Source organism: Dasypus novemcinctus, chromosome 24, assembly GCF_030445035.2.
Source record: "Dasypus novemcinctus isolate mDasNov1 chromosome 24, mDasNov1.1.hap2, whole genome shotgun sequence".
Lineage (NCBI taxonomy): Eukaryota > Metazoa > Chordata > Mammalia > Cingulata > Dasypodidae > Dasypus > Dasypus novemcinctus.
In genome coordinates this window covers 21,050,534-21,063,052 of record NC_080696.1, presented here as the reverse complement: position 1 = coordinate 21,063,052, position 12,519 = coordinate 21,050,534, and the positions used below count along the sequence as shown (strand labels likewise).

Sequence of the window (12,519 nt, the reverse complement as noted above, 5' to 3'; positions counted from 1 at the left end):
AGAAGACTATAGAACTCTCAACAGAGGACATTCAGAGGGGAATCGGAGTTAGCTACCCGTTGAAGGAAGGCCTTTTTAAGCTTTGAAATCCTTTGGTTCTAAGACTTTGCAAAACTTCATCCTGCCACTTCTGATGGACTACTGACAAAGTCCCAAAGCCTAGGACTCAAAGTGCTCCTGGCAAGGTTTCCCGAGGCACTGCTCCCAAACTTGGACATGTGCAGGGACCATCCAGGGTCCAGGGAAAAAGCAGCTTGTGGTCAATAGGTCTGGGGTGGGGCCTGAGATTCTGTATTCTAACTGGTTACTAGGTGACCAGGTGTAGCTGGCCAGGACTGAACCTCCAGCAGCAAGGTTTTAAAAGACGTCTGCCCCATTGGATCTGAGCCCCCTCTCAATTAGAGGCAGAGTGGGCATCACCATGCCAGAATCCTCAGGGTTGGGAGTGAACAATGGACTAGAGTGAACTTACTGTTATTCTACCATAGACTTATGATTCTAGTAATGGAAGAACTTTTATCATTGATGTGGAGGCAGTGACTACCACAGGCTCTGAGTGAAGAGAAAAGTAAGTGTAATATGGGAGCATTTTCAGGACATTGCAGTGACAGATACAGGCCATTATATATCTTTTCATAACTTACAAAATTGTGCAGGAGAGAGTGTAAACTATAATGTAAACTCTAATCCATGCTTAGTGGCAATACTCCAATATATGTTCATCAATTGTAACAAATGTACCACACTAATGAAGGATGTTGTTAATGTGGGAAAGTGTGGGAGGGGGAGGGATTGGGGCATATGAGAACACCTACATTTTTTATGTAACATTTACGTAATCCAAGTATCTTTTTTTAAAAAAGGCATTTGAGTTCAGAAAGCTTAGTAAGTAATCCCCTTTACCACCTGCCCCATGGACGGTCAGGGGTCTGCACTGCCCCTGCCTTGCTTCCACCTACCAAAGTGTTCTGCTTCTCATAAGGTCGCTACGTAACTCATCATCCAATCCAGGAGTCTTTTGGAGTGAAAAGAGGCACTCTGAATAATTTTGCCAGGAATGAAACTAGAACTGAGATGTTGCCTATCAGACCCTTTACTGAGTGTTGTTTTTTTTTTAAATATAAAATCCATGGTCTTACATCTTACTTCGTTTCTGAAACAGGATTACTTGTCTTCCCTTTGCTTTTGTGGGTAAAGGAAGCAGCCTGGGTAATCCGACCAAAGGGAAATGGAACAAGAAGCAAAAGACTGCTCAAACGGTAAATAAACTATTTAGGATTCGCTGTGTATTCATGAGTCACAGGGGTGGGAAGAGGAACTTCCCTGCACTAGGTCGGTAAACCACAAACCCTCTGAATCAATAGTATTCAGTTTGCTGTTCTAATAATGGCAAACACCAAGGTGTACCACAGTGGGTGGAAGGGGTTTCCTTCCTTTTTTTCTTTGTAAAATGTTTGAACACAGCGTAGAGTTCATTCAGAGGAGGCAGGAGGATTTTCTTCTTCACTCTCAGGGCCCAGGAGTGGGGTGCCTGCACTGGGCTGTGGGCGAGCATTTCAGCTCCAGCTAGGGTGTTTTCACCTGCGGGCAGTCCCTTGCCAGCCACCCTTCTGTGGGAGTTAGCTGAGAATCCACCCGAGACCCTTAGTGTGCATGTTTTTTTTTTAGAGGGGTGTTTCTGTATTTCATTGAATCTTCACAAAGACCCAGGAGGCTGACAGCACTCCACTGTAACCAAGGAAGAGACAGGACTTCCAAATCCTTGGACTACCCCAGAGGGAAGCTGGGAGTTGAACTTGTGCCTTCTGGGCTCCAAAATCCCTGTTCGTGCTCATCAAAGAACCACTGTCAGGGCCCAGGTGACTGCGATCATCTTCCCCTGCCTTCATCTTGCAGATGAGGAAACTTAGCCCAGAGGATGACAGATTTGCCATGCGTGTAACACACCAGAGAGAAATGTAACTGAATAAGAAGCACAGTTTTAATTTCTGGATTAAGGTCCCTCCTCCTCCACACGTGGCCTCTAAAGTAGTCCCACAGGCACAGCGGTAGAGGCTACCAGCTTCACCCTCCCTAGAGGAGGTAATCGGGAATGAGAATCGCCAGGTATCTTGCCACCAACATATCCAGGTGTTCACGTATGTGAGCACACATGTGAGTGTATGACCCTGTGTATGTGTGCATGTGTGAGGTTGTGCATGTGCATGAGTACATGCATGTTTTTATTGACTTTGTAATAATATTACTACATGCATGTTTTGAGTGGAGAAAGGCACTGAGAGAACTTCTCTTAAGTTATTGTGCTTCCTCAGCACAGATTTGAGGTAAATATTACGATCCATACTTTTCCGATGCTAAAGCCCACAGAGCAGAAGGGCAAATGTGCAGAAACCTGGCACCAGAAAATGGGATGATCTGTTTTTCCCTTTATTATAGAAGTTGTGGGTTTACAGAACAATCATACATAAAATCCAGTGTTCCCATTTACCACTCTATTATTAATTCCTTGCACTGGTATGGTACATTTATTACAATCAATGATAGCACATTTTTATAATGATATTATTAACTATAGTCCCTGGTTTAACTTAGAGTTCACTGTTTGTGTAATGTAGTTCCAAGGATTTTTTAAAATTAATTTTATTCTGCTACCATACATGCAATCTAACATTTCCCCTTTTAGCCACATTCAAATACATATTTCAACTCCATTAATTATATTCACAATGCTGTGCTACCATCACCACCATCCAATACCAAAATATTTCCATCATTCCAAATAAGAATGCTGTACATTTTAGCCTTAATGATGCTTTTTATTATTCAATATTTGGGTGAGGTAACACAGATTACCAATTCTCAATGTAAAACATTGTATTTGGGAGTTATAAGGAAAGTAACCTTATTTTTTCTATGATCCAGAAAACACTCTAAGGATCCTTCAATGATTTATATTAGAAATAGAGGTTAATACGACATTGGAGTATGGAGATGTGCTAATTAATAGAAATTGTTCGTTAACCAATGGTCTAAGAGCACAGAGTTTGGAATTGATAGGCCTGGCTTGCTCTCAAGTTCATGCCAAAATAAAGCCAAAATGAAAAGGCTTACCATCCATCCCTATTAAGATATCTTGCTTTGGTAAAGTAACAGTAGTTGACAGCTATTCTGCACACACTAAAGGGCAAAGCACTTGCAAAGTAGCAATTATTGCCACAGAATTTATTAGATCACACCATATGAAATTTCCAACATTCAGCTGTGTTGTTTTAACTCACACACAAAAAAATGATAATTTCATACGTTCAACCCAATCTTTGCTTAAACTTTAAGAAAGAGAGAATTGCTCATCACAGACCTATGAACACCTTAGAAAAATTCATCTAGGTCACAGAAGGGAAAGCTATAATTGGCTTTCCAAAGCAGATAGTAATGATTCTTTTACTTTTAAAAATTTTTTAATCTTTTCCTTTTTTTTTTAAGGATTTATTTTGCTTATTTATTTCTCTCCCACCCCCTCATTGTTTGCATTTGCTGGGTCTTTTGTGTGCTGGTCTTTTTTTTTAGGAGGTACTGGGAACCGAACCCAGGACCTCCAATGTGGGAGGGAGGCGGTGCCTAACCGGTGCCTAACCACTTGAGTCACCTCTGTTCCTTGATTCTCCTGCTTTTAAAGAAATCCCCTTGCTTTCTTCAGCATCAATTCAGCTTGTACTAAGAACAAGGTCTGTAATGTAAGTCTCAGAATTAGGGGCTCAGGATTTATCCCAATTCCAAGTTTCTGGCAGATGGGAATTGTTGATGAAAAAGAAGGAAAATCTGGGCTTTTGGTCCTGGCTCTAAGCCTTGCTATTTGGACATCCAGGGGCATTTCAGGCCTAACCTTCTGTAAATAAATTAAAAATAAAACCCCAAAACTGCCTTCATTGACCATTCTAAGTCTACCATTTATCTCTTTATATTACAGTCAACTCCACTGGTTCTCAAACTTTGTGGTCTCAGGACCCCTTTATACTCTTAAAACTTATCAAGTTTAGAACTTTGCTTTATGTGGGTTACATCTATCAGTATGTAATGTACTCAACATTAATATGTTAGATATTTAAGAATATTTTTGTTAACTTCTTTAAAATAACAATGAGAAATCCACTACAGGTTAATGTAAATAGAATGTATTAAGGAAACATTAATCCCCCCACTGAACCAGAAAAATCTGCTCCAGAATAGCGGCATGTTAAACATCTTTGCACAGCTCTTCCTTGACTGGCTTGACAACAGAAAGCTGGATTCTCATATCTGCTTGTTTTCCATCAGCCTTGATAGCACATGTCATACAATGTCTGGAAAACTCCACGGTACACTTGTAAGAAGCAAATAATGCCTGAGTATCACTGTATTATGAAAATAGCTGTGACCTTGAGGACCCCTGAAATGACTTTGAGGACCTCCAGGGGCCTCTGGACCATACTTTTAGATTTCCCTATGATGTATTATAGTTTATCAGTCATTTACACTTTAGTGTGAATGTGATCCACCAGTCATTTTCCAGGAAGCTCTGCTGGGGTAACGGAACAGGATAAGACTGAGGAAGAAAAGGGCGCAAACTGTACTTCCTCTGCCTGGCCTGGACCCGGGTTGATCAGGGTGGGCTAGAGCTGATCCACCTAAAGTTGCCTTTGGCCCCCAGCTCTGCTTTGCCAGCTCACATTTCCCTTCCATCCTTACTTTGGAATGAGTGCTAACACTGACAGAACCCTGCACTTCCAGGCCGGCTTCCCCTTTCCCACATTTCCAAATCATCTGCGATATGGGTGATTTATGAGGCTTGGGGTAGAATATGAGGTAGTGTATCAGTCAGGTCCACTCAGGAGTTATTTGAATACAATTTAACTTTTAGAATGATTCTGACTTATTGAGGGACTAGATGGGCTCACAAAAGTCGTAGAAGCAGGGGCATCCCCTCAAGTTGGGGTTTCAAAAGGAAGAGGTTGAAATGATTATGACTTAGAAGCTTAGAGGAGAAGCCTGGGGTTTGCATCTCTGAGGAGGGGAAGTGCTCTGCTCACGCAGAGTCCCTGAGGGGCATGGCGAGGCTGGCTGTGAGGCTGCAAAACTGCAGATGGGCTGTAGGAACTGCCTCTGCTGGGGTGAAGAAGCCTTGCTGGGGAGATGCTGGAAGGGCAGGAAGTACTCAGGAGGAAAGGGGTCCCAGCTCCCTCCAGCCTTGTGCCATCCCTCTAGCGCCTCCTCTTGGCAGATCCCAAAGGGAGCAGCTGCCTGAGCAGATGTGGTTTGCAGAGCCCAGCCCCAGAATCACAAGGTGGCTGTAGGAAGGTGGGTCTGGAGGCAAGAGGCACTCATGAGTAACAGACCATTCTCAACCCCCACTATGAGAAGGGCTGATCTCATTACGAGAGCTCTAGAAGGCACACTGTCTCAGCGCATCCACTGTTGTTTCTAAAGGGCTCTACAGTCGTCTTCCTGCCAGACTCAGCACAGAGGCAGCCAAAGTGGACAGCTTTCTAGTGTGTCACCTGCTCCCGTCTTCCTTAAATTAAAAGAGGCTATGATGAAACCTCGAGGAAGCTGGATTCTTGGAAGTGGTAGGACAAATTGCAGCCCCATACACTTTTCTGTTTAAATATTTAACACTTGTTGTAAAGGAGGGGGAGGGGCTTGCTTCTGAAGTTTCAGGTGAGCACCCCACACCTCAGCTTCTGCCACAAAGTCTTCATAGGTGGATGCTGGGCCATGGAGAAAAGGAAGAAAAAAGCTAGCCAGGGCTGAATTTAAAGAAAAGGATGTCAGAGTTCCCTTTAAATTAAAAAAAAAAAAAGTTCTCCTCTCTTTATCTCCTTGCAGTCTCATTAAATCAAACTCACTCCCGTTTTCATTTAACCCTTTAACAATCTTAAAAGGTGGCTTCCATTCTTTATTGATCTTTCTCACCTCCCAAAGGGTTAAGTAATGGACGAAAATGACCACTGGGATTACCGATTGAAGTAGTAATTGCCTGGTCTAATTCGCCCTCTAGTGGTCAAAACCATTCAATGCCTTCTTGCAGGCACTGGTTTCAACAGTTTGGCTGCCATTAGAATTTTTTTCTAAACAACTATAATAATGTATAAATGTATGAAACCAAAATATGAAGAAAAAACAAAAAACAAAGAAATACAAATGGCACAATTCCTATGGACAAAATTGTGCATTCATTTAACAACAACAAACACCACAGGTCCTGTCACTCCAATTTTTAAAATTAGAATTTATATGTCTTTCTGGATGTTTTTATTAATGTCTCAATATTAAAACACTTTGTAATATTTTCCTACTAACATATAGTTTTGGTTACTGAGATAAAGGTTATTGAGCATACACTTCTGAGGACTACGATAAAGAAATGGAAAGCATAATAACCTATAATTAGATATAATGTGAATGCTCCTTAATGTTAAATGGAACGTGTTTACTTTTTGCCCATCAACCTATAGCTATTTTATGGACAATTGAAAAGCCTGAAATTCAAGCAACCTGTAAGTTTTTTAAAAGTCTGTAAATTCTAAGAGGTTGTAAGCACTTGAGATTCTCCTCAGGTTATCTTAGGGCAACAGTAAATTTTCTGGAATCATCCTCTGAGTAAATTCCCCTGAGCTGCATTATCTTCTCTTTCTGCCTGACCCTGTCCTGGGTATATTAATGACTCCCGTCTTTGAACAGGAGAGCAGAATGGAAATGGAGAAATATTCCAGACTGAATGCCAGTGTTCCAGAGATGGACAGTTCAAGCTTTAAAAGTTAAAATCAAAGTCCTGGATTCAGTTCCTGGCCCAGCCTATGAATTGGGGTCTCTGCATACATGCGTCTGAGCCCTGGTTTTCCCAGCTGAAAAAAATAAAGATAGGGGCTTACTCCTAAAAGGATCATGAGGATTCAAAGGGAGAAAGCCCCAATGCTCCTTGGTGCCAGCTCCAGATGGCAGGAATCTCATCTGATTTTCGTTGCCATTTATTCCTTAGTGCTTGGGACCTGAAACCAACATGCTCTGTGAAACACTGAGCAAAAATATCTTAGCTGCTTGCTCCAGGAAATTTCCACTCCTGGGAAAAATAAGACTGTGAAGTAGCTCAGCAGGTTGTTTATCGGCACTAACAATGTCTCATCAGGGCTTTATGTCAAGACCCTTGCCTTGCTGGGCCCACCAATCTGTAACTGGTAAGGTAAAAACCTCAGCCCAATTCCAGTGGCTCCTCTCTTTGCAAAACCTGCTGTCAATACCACCACCCCCTCCCAAGGAATGGATATGGCTTAAGTGATAGGGCCTCCACCCACCATATGGGAGGACCTGGGTTCTATCCCTGGGGACTCCTGGTGAAAAAGAAGAAGAGAAAGCATGCCTGCATGGAGAGCCAGTGCCCGCGTGATGAGTCAAGTGCCTGTGCAGCAAGACAAGTGCCCGCACCAGTGACCACGTGGCGAGTCGAGTGCCTGCGTGGTTAACCAGTACCCACGCAAGTGAGTCATGTAGCAAGATGATGACAACAAAAGAGGGATGAAGGGGAGAGTCAAGGTGAAGTGCAACAGAACCCAGGAACTGAGTGGAGCAATTGATAGGGAACCTCTCTCCACATCAGAGATGCCCAGGGTCGAATCCCAGTGAATCCTAGAGAAAGATGAAAAAAGAAGACAAAAAAAGAAATAGATACAGAAGATCACACAGTCAATGGACACAGACAGCAAAAACAGTAGGGTCAGGGGAGGGGGAGGGGAAGAAAAAAATGAAAAAGATTGTTAAAAACACTACAAAACTCCAGATACAATTTTTAGAAAAAAAAAGATCACCCTCTCTTTAGCCCCTGTAAATACCCTATTCTGATTTTCACTTTCTAAGTGTCAACTAAGGCTCTGGAAAGTTCTTCTCCCTCTCTACAGTAGTTGTAGTAAACTTTGTTTTTCTGGAATCCAGACTTTTCCTAACAGTGTTTTGGGTACTCAAGAGTAGACAGATGAATACATAGCAAACCCTGCAAACCAGATGTTGCCTTCCTATCACTTTCTAGCAGAGATGGTGATAGTTGTTACAACTTAGACCTTGAATTCACTCAGGACTCTATTTTTAAGACTTACCAGCTTTGTGGCTATTTTAATTTCCTTACTACTAAAGCAAATACCAGTCAGGGGGTTGGCTTAAATAATGGGAACTAACTGGCTCATGGTTTTGAAAACAGGAGAAGTCCAAATCAAAGTGATGCTTTCTTCCTGAAGGCTGGCTCTCTGGGCTGGCTGCCCACCTTCCTTGGTCTTGGGCTCCTCTGTCCCATGGCAATGCATATGCTGGCCTCTCCTGGCCCTGCCTTTCTCTTCCGGGTTCTGCTGACTTGCAGCTTCTGCTCCCTCGGTGGTCTCTCTCTCTGTCTCTGACTCTTTCTCTCTGACGTTCCCTATGAGACTCTCAGTACTGAGCCGTCCAGGGCCACACCTTATCTGAAGTCAGCTCATCAAAGGGTCCTATTTACAAGGGTTCATACCCACAGTGACCATGGAGAATTGACAAATTTCTCCAAGCTTTTGTTCCTTCTCATAAAAAGGGGGTCATTGTTAGTTCCTACCTTATGTATTTTCTATGAGGATTTAAAAGGTCAAATTATTTGGCACATGGTATTTGCTCAGGTGTGGCTATTATTCCTCAAAATTAATTTTCTGCCTTAGAATATATCTAACCCCAAAAGAAGCAGGGCTGTTTCAGTGAACTTCGGCGTTTTTAGTTGTCCCTGATGTTTTGTTATGAACATACACCCCCAGACCTAATCTAGCTCCTGGCTAATTTACAGCCAACCTGGGGCAAGCAGACCCCTGTGCCTTCATACCACCCAGGGAGTGAGCAGTAGGATGTGAATAAACACAATTAGGAGGAAACAAAACACTCTTTGGTCTAAAGAAGAAAGGGCCAATTATGAGTCCACATTTACCCAGGAAAATAAAACCTACCAGGTGAATTTATAGGACATGGCCGACGCAGAACTTGGCAGCACCATTTAATTCTCCTGCAAAATGGAGGTGTGAGAAACCGTTCCAGAGCGTGGAACCATCTGGGTCCTGGGGAACACCAGGGCTCACAGGATAGCGGGGTTTGCTCACTGAAGCAGAACACGTGGTCCTGGGAGGTGCTGTGTTCTCCGCAACGAGCCTTGCACTTGAGCATACTGCCCCTCCTGCCTTTATGCTGGCATGCACAGTTCATGTGCAACTGTACGGCCAGACCTGGTCTCTCCAGCATTCTTGGATTCTTGGTTTATGGTTGTGAGGTTGAACTTTAATGTAAATCCTCAGAACTGACTGTCAAGTGGCAAGTTAAGAGAATGCAAACCAAACTGGCAGTTTGTCCCAGGGGATTTTACCTGAGGTTCAGTAATCACAGGTGGCCTACATAATCCTGAAATTCTCTCCTGTGGATTAATATGTCAAGCCCAGGGGATACCCTTTATTTCTCAAGCCCGCCCTAAAATCTACAGGCAACAGAGAGCCTTGCCTGACGATAGTTTCTGAGGGGTTTACCAGAAGGCGTTTAACAAATGAAAGAGAAGAAGGGAGGGGGGGAAGGGAAGAAGGAAGGAAGGAAGAAGGAAGGAAGGAGGGAAGGAGAAAAGAATGAGAGAAAGAAAATTGGGGACTATGAAAGAATACCTTAGAGTTCCTCAGTGGGTACATCTGATTCTTAGAGGGAAGTGGTGGTTTGTAAAGCAAAGGCTATTTTTGCTATAGAATCTGCTAAAAATAGGCTTGCTCAAAGTGGCACAAAGTCTCCCTAAATCTCCTTTCCAGTAGACCCATTCAGTGAATCGGTATGGAGGGCATTGAGAATTTTCAGATTCCCCGTGAAACCCAAAAGCAATTATCTTGGATTAGCAGGAGATCAGAAACGGCTTACCTCGTGTATTGTTTTCTAAACCCAGAGGACTTTAAAATTATTATCTGGTAATAATTCCAAAGCCCCGAAACTGGTAACATTTCTTCAAACTGGGGAGGAGCGATATAAGATCACGATAGAGCATACCTAACGTTTAAAAGCAAGACACAGTTTAAATGGGGTTTTCTGATGTTTGTTTTCATTTCAGAAAAATGCATGAGGACCCCAAAGAGAGGACTCCGCCTTAGCTCTTGGGTAACTTTGCAGAACCAGGTGCATTAGGAAAAGGTTTTACAAATGTAGGAACTGAATGACTGATGGCTCAAAAAAGCTCAGCTATATCTGTTTACCTTAAATGGTTATGCTTCATATACTTCAGAAAGATGGTGCTGTTGAAAGGAGAGCATAGAGAAGTTTAAAGTAAACTAAACACAATCCTCTGAAAGACAATCAAGGAACACTGTTGGGCCAGATATTTTGAAAGTCATTTGATTTTGGGACATTCATTTAAATCAAACATCTATCCCAGGTATGTTTTTGCAAGATAAAATGAGATATGCAAATGAAAGTCTTTAAAAATGATGAAGAACTGTAAAAAAATTAAGGTCATAATCATTACTGAATGTTACTAAAGCAGTCCGGATGACTTGAAATCGTTTTGTTTCGTTTTGTTTTTCCTCAAAAGGATATCATCTGCATGTTACTTTTGGTAAAAGAAGGGTCATTCAGAATATTTCTTACACCAGAGCAGCCAAGCATTTGGTTTAGAAATTGGACTTCTGACAGCCAGTCTGATTTGGACTGGCTGGCGCGCTACGAGAGGGAGTTCCTTTCAGAGATAGCGAGCAGCCTTCCCGCTCCTCCCAACAACCAGTTGATTCTCTGGGTCACTCCTTGGCATTCTTCTACAGAAAATGGGACAAGACTATGTTACCTTCCCACATGGCTTCTCTGCCTAAGTAAAATCTCACCTAAAACTCCCTTTCATCTCAATAATGAAATTATTTAACCTTTTTATTATAGTACTTTCAAAAATTATACATTTGGGCAGGCTGTGCAGAAGACCTTTGCTACATTTGGCTGACCCGGCAACATGACCGTGTTTTTTGTTTTTTTTCTTAAGTACGCGCAGCGGCGGACGTTCTATGGAGCCCCCTAGTGGGCAAGTGCCGGAATGTCCCACACTGCAGACCACCATCTGGCTTCTGCAGGAACTTAGGTCTTTGGTTAGCTGTTGAGGATGATCTAAGTAACCATTAAGAAGGGACAACTTAGTACTAATCGATAGGATTGTAATATCGAAATATTGTGTTTAAAAATAAAATTCGAAGCAGTTAGCATTAACACAAATTGGTGGAAATGGGTCGTGACAAGGTTAAGTTGGCATTTTCAGCCACCTATTCAATTTGTCACTGAATAAATTCAAATGCAGCAGTTTCCTTATATAGTCCCAATGTCCTAATGGATAATTTCTGACTGATATGAATTTGCTTCTGAACAGGACTAACTTGTTCATGTCACGTGGTAGATGTCCTCTCCACCAGATTCATTCCTATATTGTGGCAAACTCTCTAGAGGCACAAGTAAGTTATACATATGCTCATTTCATCCTATGCACTTGGCAAATACTTTTTTACTGTAGTAACACACATATATATACCTCAACACTTAGCATTTTAAACACTTTCAAGTGTACAAGTCAGTGGTGGTATGTTCACATTATTGTACTACCATCATCAATATCCATTACCCCATTTTTCATTGCCTCATACAGAAACTCTACGCTCATTTAACAATAACATCCCTTTCTCCTTACCCACCAGCCCTTAGGAACCTATCACCTATCATCTGTCTCTGCAATTTGCTTCTTCTAGTTATTTCACATAAGTGAGATCATACGATATCTGTCTTTTCGTGTTTGTCTTATTTCATTCAACCTGAGATCTTCAACGGTCATCCATATTGTCACATGTATCAGAACCTCATTCTTTTTCATGGTTGAATAACATTCCATTGTATGTACATACCACATTTTGTCCATTCATTGGTTGATGGACATTCGGTTGCTTCCACCTATTGGCAATTGTGAATAATACTGCTATAAACATTGGTGTGCAAATATCTGTATGAATCAGTGTCTTCAATTATTTTGAGTATATACTGCAAAATGGGATTGCAGGTCATTTGGTACTTCTATTTTCAACTTTCAGAGGAACAGCCAAATTGACTTCCACAGCAGCTATTCCATTTTACATCCCCACCAACAATGTGTAAGAATCATCTTATGCACTTTTGATCTTCTGAACAACAGCATACAACATCCACTTCTTGCTTTGTAAGATTTTGGAAAATAAAGTTTGCTCTAAACTTTATTAAATCAGGAGATTGGCAGTTTTTTTTCCTTAAAATATTAGTAAATAGTTTAGGCATATAAATCAAGAGAAAAAAAACAAGACTATTATCTAGATACCATTTAAAACACAAGCACCATTCTTAGTTTGTGGACTGTAATAATAAAAAGAAAAGGTAAATGGATAGATTTGTTCCATAGGCTGTAGTTCACCAACCCCTCCCCTGGATGACATTTTTTACAGGTTAATGTATAAAGTTTGATGC

General features: G+C 41.7%; 1 long non-coding RNA gene across 1 annotated transcript; it reads left to right on the top strand.

The window, feature by feature from the left end:
* Positions 1-356: 356 nt before the first annotated feature.
* On the top strand, positions 357-12,209 carry LOC131275860 (uncharacterized). The gene is made up of 5 exons (XR_009183333.1): positions 357-568; positions 1,163-1,259; positions 10,112-10,432; positions 11,405-11,486; positions 12,114-12,209. It is a non-coding gene; the product is annotated as an uncharacterized lncRNA (long non-coding RNA).
* Positions 12,210-12,519: the final 310 nt, after the last annotated feature.